This window comes from Anser cygnoides, chromosome 6 (assembly GCF_040182565.1).
Source record: "Anser cygnoides isolate HZ-2024a breed goose chromosome 6, Taihu_goose_T2T_genome, whole genome shotgun sequence".
Taxonomy (NCBI): Eukaryota; Metazoa; Chordata; class Aves; order Anseriformes; family Anatidae; genus Anser; species Anser cygnoides.
This window is the reverse complement of record NC_089878.1, coordinates 27,988,688-28,004,110: the sequence shown is the minus strand read 5'-3', so window position 1 is coordinate 28,004,110 and position 15,423 is coordinate 27,988,688. Positions and strand designations below refer to the sequence as shown.

At 44.3% G+C, this 15,423-nt stretch overlaps 1 long non-coding RNA gene across 3 annotated transcripts in view; it reads right to left on the bottom strand.

Moving 5' to 3' along the window:
• The window catches only part of LOC125183767 (uncharacterized), a 71,395-nt gene extending 59,630 nt beyond the window's left edge, over positions 1-11,765 (bottom strand). For all 3 annotated transcript variants that reach the window (XR_010832470.1, XR_010832468.1, XR_010832467.1), the window contains exon 1: positions 11,109-11,765. This is a non-coding gene — a long non-coding RNA (uncharacterized lncRNA). The remainder of the gene's footprint in view (positions 1-11,108) is intronic.
• Between the last annotated feature and the right edge of the window lie 3,658 nt (positions 11,766-15,423).

The window sequence follows — 15,423 nt, the reverse complement described above, 5'->3', positions numbered from 1 at the left end:
GCCAGCCTCCGCCTCCCATTCATTTCAATAAAATGTTTATTTTGTTATAAATCTTGTTTTGATTTTTGGGAAGTAAAATGCCCACCTCTGCCAAGAAGAAACGGTACATTCTACATGTCACCACTATGTCTTCTTCTTAAGAGCTAGAAGTTGTGAAATAGAAAGATTAACTTATATTAAGCCCAGATTTTTATCAGGTTAACAGTTGCAATGGAAGGAATTTGTGTATGGAAAATATATTAAAAATTACTGAAAGTTAGTAAAAAAAAAATGTCACTGCCCAGAGCATGTAAACCACTACCTTGTTTACTATATAATTTATCCAGAAATTATCCAGTTGTTGTTGTTTCAACTACCACTGAAATACCATCCTGACTCTGACAGCTCTGAAACCACACAGTCATATCACTGGTATACAGCCAGAAGTGAAGATGAGTGAAAAAATGCCTTCTCCTGAGCTTTTTTTTTTTTTTTTTTTTTTTTAGGGCCTTATGATATCAAGCAGTAACCTGTCTGGATTCTTAAAAGCCTGGTTCATCACAAGAATTAAATTCCTGCCTTGGAGATGTACAAATGTTTCCAGTTCTGAACTTTTGGAGCCATGTGATAATTAGAGTTTTTCTTCCAAGTTCAGATGGATGGAAAATCCTGGAAATGCCCAGGCTTAGAAGTCTTGCCCACATGGTTTCAGAGAGGTTTAGAAAGGTGTATTTAGATTAAATTTCTAATGCTGCAGTTTGGGGGACATTCACTATGTAGACCCTGGGTCTACTTCTTCTAATGAAGAAAGACCTACAAAAATGATGTTGAAGTTATAATACCTCTTCATGCAGGGTCTCTTTCCACCTGCAAGTTTGGTTCAGGCCTCAGCACAGTTTTTTCACTGAGCAAGAGGCATGAACCACTACAAGGGAACTATACGATGAAGATGCTGCCTGCTGATGTAAGGCACTAAGCCTTCCCAATGGATATGTCAGAGATCTGGAAAGAGGAACAAATTGCCATGACCTAAAACATAGCTCCATTGAAGAGTCAGGGAGAGCTTACACAGTGCTCCTCTGAACAGACATTGCTCCCAGAAACTATTTGTATCGGTAGCTGTACACACAGTTATCCAGTGCTCATCAGACACTTGCAAATAGCTATCACCTACGGAAAACCAGGGCCCAAACTAGTGATCCCCAGGTTAGTTCATCTCAGAATGTTATTTATTCACCCTTCACTCTCTTTAATATAAGACACTTGAAGTCCATCTTGAGATTTCTCCTTTGGATATGCATTTCTTCTGGAGTCTAGTAGGTTTAATTATTTCCAGACCTTACAACAAAGAGTGGAATACTGAAAGAAACCTAAAACGTATGATTAGAACGTGGTTTTTTTCTTAAAACACAATGAATAATCCATTACAATTATTTATGTCTTTGGACTGGGTCAAAGTAAGTAAACAACTACGTCATAAGTGACATCTTGATATACCGCTGAGCTGCGTCAATGAAATGACTTTTAGCTTGTTCGGTTTAGGTTCCTGAGAAATCTTATCAGGATCATTGTTGTACACAAGCCAAAGTTGATATTGTTTGCTTTTTTATGAGTTGCAAATTAAGGGAAATGCAAGAAGTATTTTGGGTAACTCTTGAAGATGACTGATTACTCTCTTTGAGAAAACAGCAGTGGCTGGCATTGTCTAAAGACACTGGCAAGGCAGTATCTGTAGCGAGAAGATAGTATCCCTGAAGATGTTCTTTTGTGCCTGAAAGTCAACCTACTTTTTCCAGATGTGATAATCAGTCTAACAGAAGATGTGGCCTCGACCTAATAAATCTTGTCATGTCTACCTTTACCCTACCTTCTACCTACAAACCTTCCCTTTCCTTCAGGGAATCCAGTTGCTTTAGGTCAAGTGGCATATGAAAGAAATCAGTTTATGACCTATTTTGCTTTAAGATGCATGGTCTAACAGTAGCCACAGCATATATAAATGCCGCGAGGCATGCGATGTTGAAAAGCATTGCACTCCACAGCACGTACCTTTCATCAATTTCATAGTCAGTAGTTATTGGATTGGCTTGTCTTGATTTCAGCTTTGAGTTTGACATCACGGAATAACTCAAACTACTTTTTTCCCCCCTTATTGAAGAGCTCGATGATAGAGCACACTCCTAGTGAAAACTGGTTCCTAATCAATTCTCATTCCACAGAACCACAGAATCATTAAGGTTGGAAAAGACCTCCAAGATCATCTGGTCCAACCATCCCCTTACTACCAATGTCACCCACTAAACCATGTCCCTAAGCACCACGTCCAACCTTTCCTTGAACACCCCCAGGAACGGTGACTACTTCTCCAGGAAAATATTCATTGCGTTCAGCAAGTAATACTCTTATGCCAGCAAGAAAATCAGGGTAAACCTTTCAGGTGTGAGAGGCAATTACCCAAATCCAATGTGATTAGCTGTTTTTTCCTTCATTTCTGAAAATCTACAGTTCCCCCATCACTTCTCTTTTTTTTGTTTAGAATTTGCAAGGATGAGCCTCCTGCCCCTGCAATCAGCATTTGGGCTTAAAGAGACCTACGGGTAGGCTAGAGCAAGCTAGTTCATTCTTTCATCAGAAATGGTCAGTACGTGAAAGACTAAAACCAAAGGAAAGTTTGCAGTACACCAAGTTCAAAGCAAAGTGAGTCTATCTTCCCACACATTAGCCATAGCTCCCGACAGAAGCAGCAGGATGGTGACTTCCTATTTTGCTGCACAAAAAGGGCAGCAAATGGGAATGCAGAAATCAGGATTAAAAAAAAAACCTGACTGTCCATGCTGCCTTGCAGAATGACAGGCACTCTGGACTGATTTATTTTTTCCTTCTAGTTAATACCTTTCAAAAATACTGCAGTGAAAGGATTTGGTCTATGCACCAATTCCTTCACTTTGGCCAGGTCACCTCATCTCCCAGTTCATATCTGCACACTGCCAAATGCCACGTGAAAGCAGTTTTGCCACAGCAGGGCTACCTGTGATGCTGTGATGATTAACAAGCACACGCACTGAGTATCCTGCGGTCACGCTGTCTTGCTAGAACTTCATGCTGTCATAACTCAACTTGAAAGGGCAGCTTTGATTCAAACCTTATGGAAGAAGACTCTCAGAAGAAGTTATGCAAAATTAGCGGTGCTAATATTTGTGTGTCACTGCAGGTAAAAGACCATTCTACGTACACCATGAACTTTACTAAAATGTCACGTTTGAATTCTTCAATGCATTGTTTTTGGTTAAAAAAATTCCACGTCAAGCAGTTTTGCAGCTTTATTCTTAAAAACTAATGACACAACGCCTGTTGTTGCAGATAAAAATGACAGCTCTGTGTTTGAGGTTTCCTGGTTTGAGCAATCCTAAACCTTTACGCAGTGTGACGTTTCAAGGGCTCTCGCAAAGTCATCGAGAGACACTGAGGGCTTTGGCCATTTTTCAGCTTCCTCTCAAAAGAAAACGAGAAAAAGAGAGCATGCATTTGTTTGTCTTTTAAGCAGCTGTACTTAGTGGAAGCATGAAAACAGGGAGGGCTTCACTGGGTGATTGAATAATGGGACATAGCAAGTAACAGCTCTGCTCGTATTTCTCAAAGTGCAAGAATGAGGAGCTGGGGCTGCACCACCTTGCACTGCTCTCTACTTGCAGCAGAAAGCCCACAAGCCACTCTGGATCCATGCTACTGCCTGCCCCTCAATAGACTTTTGTTCTGCTTCTCTGTGGGCTTGCATTTTTATTTATTTTTTTTTTTTTAAATGTTGCCCTTACTAGTTAACTGCTTCATCCCTAGACGAGGACTTAATTCAGAGCCTCAAGCAGTTTCCAGCGCCCATACACAAACTGACTATAGAAAAACAGTCAGGGTTAAGAAGGGAGCAGGAGACAGCAAGGGCAGTCATGGTTTCTTCAGATGTCTATTGCCTTGGTCATAGACACCTGCGCCAGCACAACAGCACAGGAGAAAGCCAAAAGGACAACCTCCACCCCACAGCTCTTCTGCTTGATGCACCTCAGTCCTGCAATCCTCAGAACAGAAACAGAGGGCAGGCAGGAAGCCAGCCAGCCCCACTCCTGCTGGGAGCACCGTGCTCAGCTGCATTGTGTAATGCTGAGCTATCAGTTGCCTGGTGCTTTTCACCCCTGTGGCGAGAAGGAACTATGAGAAGGGACTAGGAGGATGCAGCTTGGTCTTGCGTACGTTCTGGCATGGGGCAGTGTGTGCAGCAGCTCTGTGCTCTGCTTCTTGAATTTACAGAGATGCCTCTTGGAGCAAGATCCCATAGCACCGGAGCAATGATAAATGCTGCCTGCTTAGCAAGCTTCGACTTCTTTATGAAGAAAAAAAAAAATCTCATTCAGGACATGGTAAAACTTCAGATCCAACCTTACTGTCTTCTGCAAAGTCAGCGTTAAAGATTTGCATAGCCTAGTTTCTCTGTTCTGACATTTGAAGAACAGGGTAGGTTCCCACTTTAATTAAAGACACAGAGGGAAGACAAGAAGTTTCTATTTACAAGTCTTATCAGTCACAGAGATGGATAGTCCTTTTTCACTCATACTTGTTCTGAGAAATTCATTATTGTGACTTCTGAAATGCCATAGGGCACAGCTGTTCGTTAAGTCAGAGGGGAAAAAAAAAGCATTCAGGAATACACGGTCATGGCAAAAATACCTGGATCTTTGTTTTCAGATAGTTTCTATGCTAGCAAGCTCTAATGATACTACACTATGGCCTATAATAGCCGTTATGAGGCTCATTAAGCTATGACAAGCACCATTTTGAATGGATCCACTACACTTCTGTTAATGGTCTCAACATGCTTTATAAAGTAGCAAGAATAATAGATTTTCTCTATTCTTGTTATCAGCTGCAGCAGAACAATTTGATCAGTTCCCTGACCTCCAAGACCTGCAGAGCCAGACACTGGTCTGTCCATCTCCATACGCGTTGCACGTTTGTAATAGCACATGGGGCTCAGGCATATATACCAGTGCAGTTTTAAACTTCTGAGGCCAACATTTCAGGAGACGAAATTTTCAGCTGCCATGCTGGCTTCAAGCATTTACAGAGTCTTCCTCTTATTCTTTGCAGCATCTTTTGCCCTCCTGTTGTGGTTTGCTACTCCCTAAGTTACACATTAATAATCCATTCAGGCAACTGATTCTGCTTCAAAAAAAAAAAAAATCTGCCTCCAACTGATCCTCTTGATGAGGTTCAAGAACTAGAAGTTCATCTACCCCTTTCACAAAATAGCTTCACCACCAGCTGTATTAGAGATACCCTAAGCGATAAGGAAAGACGCAGGGGGGCTGAGAGAGCAGTAACAGCCTTGTTGTTGTAGTGCAGTAAGAGCGGGGTGAAGTTAAACCATCACAGGGGTTACTGCCAGAGGCTGAGGGAGATGCTGTCAAGGCTGATACGTGGAGATCTGGCCCCTCTGTCTAACTCCACTGGAAAAATACACCAGCTCCTCAGAGTGCAACACAACTTTGTTGCTGACTTCTCTGGTATTGTCTTCAGTCGGACAAAGATACACGTTTTTCATTCAAGGATGCTACAGTGTAATTGAATATGCATTTATTTCCCCAGCCACCTCAAACACACTGTCCTGGGCCAATATAACCATTTTTGCAGCTAGGTGAAGAATCCAATCAGGAAAGCCTCCCAAGTCAAAGCCAGTCATTTATTTGTAACCTAGAGCAGTCCCTGCACATGCACCGGCACACGGCGCAGGCAGCACACCACGGCCCAGGCTGGAGGAGGACATGGGGCAAGAACACGTCCCAGGTCAGCGCAGCAGCAAAACTCCTCCTGGTACAAGAGCCCATGCCAGGTAGCCCACAGACACCTCATCCTGAGCCAAGCAGGGCAGGATCAACAGTGGGAGTAGGGCAAACCAAGTGCATGAAAGCTGAAAGGAGAAGAAAATGGAATAAAAAAAAATATGTACTATGAAAGAGAAAGCCTCTTTGGCAAGTTTTCTCTAATCTTACCTAGAAGTGTTTAGTGGTGTTGCATCGATGGTAAGTGTTTGACAACACAAAAGCTTGGTTGTAAATATTCACACCAGTCATGGGACTGTCTGCCCAGGTCACACCCTAACCAAGACAGTGTGATGCTCCCACATTTGCAAGAGCAGGGAGGAGGAAGGGCTTACTCTGATCTGCTAAGAGTGAAGAGGAGGCCCATCGTAACATCTGCAAGTGGATTTTACCTCTTGGCAGTTCATAAGCTTGCAAAGCCTCTGAAGACATGGGAGGAAGAGGCTAGAAGTGTCACCATCCATGCTCCAGGTGCCCACAGCTCCTGCCATACCCATGCAGTGAGGGGAAATGCTGCTCCTGGCTGCCCAGGGCAGGGGGTCCCACCTCCAAGCCCTAGATCCCTGGTGACAGTGAGAACTGGTGCAGTCATGGCTCCTGGCCCTTTGTTCCAGGGCTCTCCCTGGCTCCTTTTTCCCATGTGGAGGGCCCAGGCTGTGTGCTGTGATACGCTATAGCTGCTTGGTGCTCAGCCAGCATTTGTACGGCTCCTCTTCCAGGGCAGTAACCTCCATGCATGACTGTCATCCAAATTCACTCTCTGTCCACCACACTTTTTATCTTCCCAGTTGGTAATTGCACCAAAGGAGGCTCTCAGATAGAGATCAGTAGTAACACTTTCTCCCTCCCTTGCCATTGTTCTTGTGTGGCTCAAACAACTTCAAGTGACAGGTTTGAAGAACAGCCAGGGCTGGTAAAGTGTGGGAATGGAAAGTTTCTGAATGCTGGCAAGTGCTTATCAACCCCTGCATTGTAATATCAGCAACCAAGTGGCGCTAGAGCTGTGCCAAATTAGGTGGAAAAGGAGCGCACACAAAGAAAGATCGATAGATTTCAAGGCAGAATTGCTATGAACGCAAATGCTCCTGGATAATTTCACCCACTATTTGCTGCAGCAGGAGTTCCTCTTTGGTAGCATCTCTAAGCATTGCTCCAGTACCCCTTATGGAAGCTGACAAACATCCAAGCTTTCCTGCTGCAGGACAGCATATACCTCAACTAACTTTGCAGCTTTTAAGCAAAGTCAATCCAATAGCTCATTCAGTTACCCGAGGAAAATATCTTACTAATTTGTGAACCATTTCTACCTGCGTAAGAACATCAGAGTGCTCAGGCAGCCCCTCAAAGAGGAATGTTACTGGGCATCACCTGCTACATGATGCCGCAGAAGAAGTCCTTGCTCAAGAACATACACGGAGTACGTTGTTCTGAGTGGTGGGGCATGCTCCCTGACCAGGTCCGCGTTGTCTCACTGACCTCCACTGACGTGATGCCCATGGTTACTGTACATGGGAACATCAAACACAGTACAATCATGCACTCCGCATCTTTTCATCTTTTGACTGAATTTCCATAAGAATTTTTCAGTGGAAATACCCTCCATTCAAATAGAAGAGAAAAGGGGCGGGGGGGGGGGGGGTATAGAGAGGGTGGAAGACTTCTTTTACAAGAACTAGGGTATTTTCACCAAGTAGGGCTGCCCCTCATGCAGTGAGAAAACCCAGCCTTGTCAATAGTAAATTCCCCCCCACCAGACATAACATCCTCCTAAGCTGTCTCAAAGGCACCCCATTAAAAAGATATAAAAAATAGAACATGTCATAGACTAGTTAGTAAAGTCAGGGCTTAAACCTAATGCCAAGTTACTGTTACCCCTACAGAGCTCCCAGGAAATCTCAACGGAGCTGTTCCCTGGGATGCTGCAACCACGGCCAGGGGGCACTCAGATGTATCCAACGTAATCCTTCTCCAGTAGGAGAATTCTGCTAGGTCCCCGCACGATGCCAGGTGCGGCCACAGCAAAGTCCACGTTATGCAAGGGCAGCCCTGCATACTCATCTCGTTCCTCCTCAGTGGGAAATGCTTAAAAACCTGATCCAGGACTGGGCTTTAAGAAGTCCCCTCTACTTATGCCATATCTATGACATCCATACCTTTTGCCTCCAACTGCAGTTGTGTATTTAATGCTGAGGGAATCGAGACTGGTGATTTATTGCCATGGAAGTCAGGAGTTGCTGAATCTGGCAGAAAGACCTAAGCTGAAGTGCGGGCACTAGCTAGGGCTTAAGGGGCTGCGGACAAATGCCTGCTCTGCCACAGCCTTTGCCCCATGGGTAAGGTGTTTCTCCCCAAATCCCCAGTAGTATCCAGGCACCAAACGACATGGAGGTAAGCCAGGTGCCAAGGAATTTAGAAAAAATAAATCTTAAACCTCTTTGGGATTCTGGTTCCCTCACTGAACAAGGGGAAAGAGCACTTCCTTGCCACCCCAGGCTCTTGGGAAGAACCTGAGAGACGGGGGGAGACCACACAGCAATCTGCTGGTAGAGCAGCAAAGGAGCCATTTCACAATGAGGGGCATGCAGAGAGGCAAGGGACAGGAAGAGACAGACAGGCCAATCTGCCCAGAGCTTAAGTAGCAAAATGAGCAATGCTTGTTTTCTGTGCCCTTCCTTTGCTGAAGGCACAAGAGACAACACTACTCCTGTCCAAAAATACATCCTTCCTAGGCCAGGACTTGTGGCATCGCGGCTGCAGCGTGCCAGGAGGTGCTTCGGTCTAGCCACTGGGTCAGGGGCCTTTTAGGAAGACAGTTTGCATACTCCAAGCAGTGAGAACAAAGCGTACAGGCTAAATAACTTAATAAGCAGAAATGTACCTTAGGCAATTGGTGTTCTACCCTGGTCTGCTGCCCTTCATTTGCTGAGGTGAACAATGAATTAAATTATGCTTAGCCAAGGGGAAAAAAAAAAAAAATCTGATGAATTGTGTGAGAACATCCCATCTTGGAAATGAGGCAGGAGTATTTTTGAATAACAAGCATAAGTGTACCGTTGGTTGAGTCACAGTTTTGGAGTAGTACTTTCACCCTAAATATAGATTACTGAAGGGCTGGGGGGTGGACTCACCAGATATGAAACAAGGCCTTTCCTTCCTCAAAAACCCTAGCAGACAGGTAAACTCTTTGAGGGAAGTTTAAAATGAAATTCCATGAGAACATATACTAATGAAGCAGTGAAGGTGACACAAGAGGGGGAAAAAGAAAAGCTATACAACGTTATTATTTACACATTTTGGAAAACAAGCTGTTTACTAAGTATTTCAGAAGAGAAGATGTTGACATTATTTCTGTGCCAACGGACCAGATGCTCAATGCACTAGCTCGGGGCCTCTGGACTAAGGTGGAACAAAGTGTTTCCTATCTAAAAGGCCTCAGAATAACTAAAGGACATTTAAGTCCTCACTCCAACACAGCTGCTCAGGTTTATTCCTGCATGCAGCTCCTTGGAAGTCCTTGTGACTTCACGACTGAGTCCTGCCTATTGTAGCCTCTCTCTTCAAATTAAAACGCACCAAAGAGAAGTCTTGCATTTTAATTGACTTCAAGCCTGTAACTTAAGTGTTGATTTCTCTTATCCACCAGCTCTGCTGCCATTTCTCCTTTGACTGTGTGTTTTACCATATACACGAAAAGGTGAATTAATGCACCTCCTCAGAGCTGGGTTACATGGGACACCAAAGCAAGTGAGCAGAGCTGGAAATTTACATGCACCAGATTGCACAAGATCCTAGCTTAAACACTTAACGCACTCACAGCATGGCTTGCTCAAAACACAGCAGACACTACCTTGTACCACAGCACACGCAGGGCAGAAGGCATCCACACTGCAGCTTCACCCCAGCTTAAAGCCCACCTGAGCACCGACAATCCCACCTCACTGCGAAGCAGCACTATGAGTTAAACTGGAGATCTGTATTTGCAATTAATATGCGTTCAGTTCCATTGTGACAAGTTATAATATTAGTTGGCAGCCATATCTCCACAAGAACTGCCTGGCTTAGTAGAAAGTGGTTGTCAAGTTATATTTTTTTTATTTGCTGGGAAAAATTATTAAGTAAACAAATAGTCCCCAATTCATTTTTTAAATAGTAATTCTTCATGGATGAACTGAAAGTTAATTATGGCTTGGCATGCTTGTGTTATTTTACTTTCCTCCCACCCAACACGGGAAAGACAAAAGCTTTTCTTAGCGGGTGCATTAATACATTATCTGAGGCAAAAATGGAGCATTATGATCTCTGGACAGATATCCTGGCTAGCACTGGCCGCAGGCTTCCCCTTGCTGACCCTGCAGGATGCCGAGCAGCTTCTGGACTGGCCCTGCTTTCAGCAACATCTGGACCAGGTCACTTCCAGAGATTCCTTCCACCCTAAATTATTTTACAAGTCTATGATTTTATAGCCTTTGTTACAATCACAGGTTGACGTCAGTCATACAATCTGGCAAGACAGCGAAACCTGATATTAAGACTGGGAGCAAGTTTCATCCATATTGCCAGTTTTCAGGAGTAATTAAGTGCAAAATCACCAGCCTGTAATTAGTTTAGTTTCATCCTTGTGCCTTTCCCACCACTACAAAGCACCACACAACCTGCACTGGGCTGGTAATAGATCAAAGACCCACAGGTGAACCACATCGGGAGGGGCCAACATAGCACGGAGCAGTAGGCAATGCCACCGGATACCCCAAGACTTTGGCTTTATGGTTTGGGGTCTGAAAGCTATTCGCTTGTGTGACCACTTTTTGCTCTGAATCACCCAGAAGTTGTCTCATTTATGTAACCAGATAGGCAAAACCTCAGGTCACACAGACCCTTAAGGGACAAGGCAGAAAGAGCACGTGAAACATCACTCACTAGAAGAAGGCTATCACAATCACTAGAGGTTCCCATCACAAAACTTCTCCAAACTAAGCCATTAATTTAATTTCTAAGGAAGCAGCATGAATTGCTATAGAGCCAAATCCTTGTAGGACAGCCAGCACAGACCAGGTACTACCTAACCCCAAGGAAATGAGAGGAGAGGGAGAAAGACAGAGAGGTAGAGAAAATGCTGCTAGAATTGGGAGAAAAGGAAAGCAATAGGGAATTCTACATTGAGACCTTAATACACCTGGGACAGACTTTTAAGGAGCATAGTAAAGCCCAGCACAAAGTGCAATACACACCAGCAGTTAACATCACACAAATTCAGTCACTCACCTGGGCTGGGGCCCAGCACTACTGCCCCTGCAGCCACCTAGGAAGGGAGGGCATCTGGGTTTACCAAGCCTGGTCTCCTGACCTTGTGCAGGGAGAGCTCTATCTCCATAGCAGCAAGGCTGACCTCAGCACAGACCAACCTGATTTAACCTAAACTAACCTGAATTAGAACTCCCAGGGGCACCTGCCAGCTTGTTTGCAATCACAAGGGATTTCCAGCCCTGGCTTCCTTCCAAGACCTCCCCAAAAAGCCACATGTGTCAAGTGTAGGGAGAAAAGTGTCATTCTTAACTCAGGACCATCATTTTCTTCCCCAAAACTTACTAACAAGAGGCTTCCCTGCCCTCAGCCCACCTGGCACCTGCTGATGGTGACAGGCAAAGGTGCTGAGAAGGGGCCCCAGGGATGTGACTCAGACTCGGGGGTTCAGAGCAATGCTGTGATGGGGTTTAATGTCCTTGTATTCCTGTCTACCGAAATATCCTGTTAATTTTTTACTTAATTGTCCATCCTGGCTCCAGCTATAAATCTCCACAAAAAGAATTAAGTTAAAAATTGTCCTATGCATAGGGACACACCCTGAATAGACGCTGCAGACAACACATGTACTGTCACAATGGATCAGTATATTTAAGTCAATTATTAACTCAGTGATGCACATGAGTGCAGTGATAAACATGATGGAGTTTAAGGTCTTGCCATTCTTCCTGTGCTTACTGAGTGTTAAATAAGATTTTTATTTTTTTTTAATGCATGCCTTTTATATTTATTATCTCTTATTCCACACCTGAGCTCTTCTCCATACATATCCCCATATTCATTCAACTGGGATGGGTGGCAACCGGTCATAACTTTATCACGAGTCTGCTCATTTGGGGTTATCTGAGTTCTGCAATGCTGCAGTGTCATGGGGATTTCATTTTAAAAGCATGTTTAAAAGGGCCCCTGATGGCCCTTCCCTTCCTGCTGATGGACTCTTCCCATGGGCCCTGGTGGACCTGGGCAATTTGGCTAACTCTCCTCTATGGCCACTGAGCCCTGATGAACACAGACATTGCTGAAGGACATGTTCTCAGTTTGGGCTCCTGCTCCTTGTCTTTGCACTCCTGGGGCTCATCGGCTTTGCATTTAACTGTGTTTTTAAAGGACTTCTTCACTGACAGAGAACAAGAGAGACATCACCTGTGGGTGTGAGAGCCTGAAAGGAAATGGATTAATGCTACTTGGTGGTGTTTGAAGGAGAGGAAAAAATGTTTCATTGTTTTAAAGTGGGGGTCTCCAGGAATTAAAGTAATTGTTTTCTCAAGTGCTTTGCTTATGTAGCTGTCCAGTATGTGACCATAATCATCAGAATTAGATCAAAAATTCAACTGTTGTATCAAGAATTGGAAAGTGGGGGGAAAAAAAAAAAAAAGACCAAAATTGCATCACACACGTAGGACACAGCAGGACCCTGCTCAGCTGTGTGTGTCGGGCAGGACTGCGATGGTTTCCCTCCCTCGGACTCCATGCAGCTCCCTGTGGCTTCTGCTCTGCACGACGGGCATCATGCTGCCTCAGAAACACCACAGGAGGATCGATGCTCTTTTTTTCTCACAGGTTGCTTACTGAGTCATTTCTGGCAAATGAATTTTGAAGTGAGTCAACAGCTTGTTGCCACTTTGTCCTTGTGGTGTTAAAAGTGATTCATGCTGGGGTTTAGGTGAAAGGTAAGTTGCTTCCTTGCCATAGTGACTGTCAGCTAATGGTGGCTGTCAACTAATTGCTTGAATTTGCCTTGGCAAACCTTGGAGACCATTACTGGGATTCAGCTCCAGTCCACACAGGGTTATATAAAACAGGAATACAACACCCCAGCCCTACTCCTACTGCTGCAATAACATGCATGTCCCCACATGTGAACTCCCCATCATGGATAGTCTTCAAGGTCAAGCCAGATAATTATCCACCATGAACACTGATAGACAACCCCACAATAATTTGGGGGCACATTTGCTACCATCATGAAGCAGAACAGTCTACTCTGTCATGACTTTGCATGAGCAAGGACATCCTTAACCCAGCAGCTGGCTTAACCCACTCTCCAAACAATCCTGGAATAGAGCAAGCAGTTACTAGTTTGGGGGAAGATGGGAGTAAAGAAGAAGCATCCAAAACTGTTTGTTGACTGATCATTTAAAATGTGCCCAAAGACAAGACTCTGTGGAACAATCCCACCACCCATCTTCATCCATCACTTAATGCTGGTATCATGAAGTGGCCTGTGTTGTCCATGTAGAGACACTGTGTCTTCCAGAAACCAGTAAGAAGGGCCTAACTGGGAGGCTTGGGTTCCCTATGTCCAAGCACCCAATCTAAGCAGAGGAGGCCAGTAACACAAAACCCTCCTCCCTGCCTTTGTTACCAAACCTGTGGAGTCAATTTGTTCGTTTAAACAGCTGCTGAGCAAGGTGTCCTCCTGAGCAGGCTGTCAGTAGGTTGTGCTGCTAAGCAAGGTGCTCAAGAGGGGGACACGTGTTTTTGATCAGTGACACAGAAGTGTGCGTATTTATTTGGCAACAGGAATGCCTCTTCTGCAAGTATGGCAGGGGTCAGCAGAGCCAGAGCCAGGAGGCCAAAGCTTTTTAAAAAGCAAGGCAGAATGCCTTTTTCTTTCCCCACTAGTTAACTTCAGCAGTCACCAAATTTGTCCCCATGCTCTCACTTGGGCTTTCAGGCCACACATGTGAGAGTACGCAAATATGGCTGCCTCAGGAAACAAAAGTTGTGGCCACATAGGCCCCACCATGAAATGAGGTAAATATGTTGGAAACAGGAAACTGTGGGCGGTTCTGGAATAATTTTTTTGCCCGGGACAATGTTCTTTGTCCTCAGGACAGCTGTGTCAGAGCATGCACTTGGCTTAATGTATGCAGTCTCCATGCTTTCGCGCTGAGCTTTCCTTCCCTTGGTTGCTGCGGCCACGCAGCCTCAGCCACTCTTTTCTTCCTGCAGAAAGTCACACGCTCGTTTTTCACTCAACTTTTCCCTGATTTTCCTCCCACGGGTTAAACTATTAGGTGATGTCATGGAGATCTTAATTCCCAAAGTGCTGCCAGCCTTCCAGAAATTCTTCCTTCTGGGAGATGCTAAGCTTTGATAACGCTTTCGTGAAGAAGTTCCTCCTGGTGTTGCATTTGCTCGAGGCCATCTTACATGTTTCTAGCACCTCTCCTCTCTAAAGCATAGTCAGAGCTTCATCATTTCACAGAATTTTCACCCTTGGAAAATGATTTCTCAGTCGCTAATATTCTTGGTTAATTTTGGGTACCTGCTAATCAAATCTTTCTTCCAGATGTGTTATACTTGCTTAGAACTTGTTATCAGTGAAATCAGAACTGAGGCTTTTCTAAGCTGCAAAATGGATAGCAGCACTGTTTGCAACAGGAATATTTTAGGATTAAGAATATACTGCAAAAGAAATAAAAAAAGTGTATATATAAATAATAAATATATTCACAATAAGCAGCCCTTTTAACATATCTACCTGGCATCCTCAGAGGAAAATGGAGGAATGAGGGCCCTGTGCCTCTACACCCACAGTAGTAAGCAAGCAGATGCTAATTTAAAAGTCCCAACATAAGGACATAGCTGAACTGGCACCTGGGGGACCTTATCCAGGGTGGTGGTATACCGTCTTTTATTGCTTCATTTTGCTTTATGTAAAACATGGCGTGTTTTTTCCAGCTGTCTGTTGTCCTTACTCAACAGACCCCCAAATAGATTTTATTTACTGCTATAACTTACCTGCATAGTGTAATATCGAGTGTAATTCACACTTATGCCTGAGTCACATCACCACTCTCCATGAAATGGGAGAAGAGACTTGGTGGGGTTTTTTGGTTGGTTGTGATTTTTTGTGTGTGTGAAAGCCAGGACACTACAGCCTGTCCTGCTTCCCTAGGTTCATCGTAGCACTTGGCACCTCAGTTCCTTCCTGAAACAGGAGAGGTTGGTGCATCCCAAAGCACAGAGGCTGCCCTGCCACACCTGGCCATGCTTCTCTGGGGAGCTGAGCAGCTTTTGTTCATCAGAAATGCTAGTTTGACCAATGTGGGACAACTAATCTTTGTTGTAATATACTAAAAATAAATAAATCATTGCAGGGTCAAATCTTTCCTACCCAGCTCAAGTAGCATTCAGCTTCTTTCACCAAACGAGTGTGAGGGAAGGTATTTTCCTACCTGCTCCATAGTTGTGACTAATTCTTTTCACTGAAAGACTGCATTGTTTCATAAATTGGAAAACTAATTCTGAAATGTTTGCTTGCTGTTGA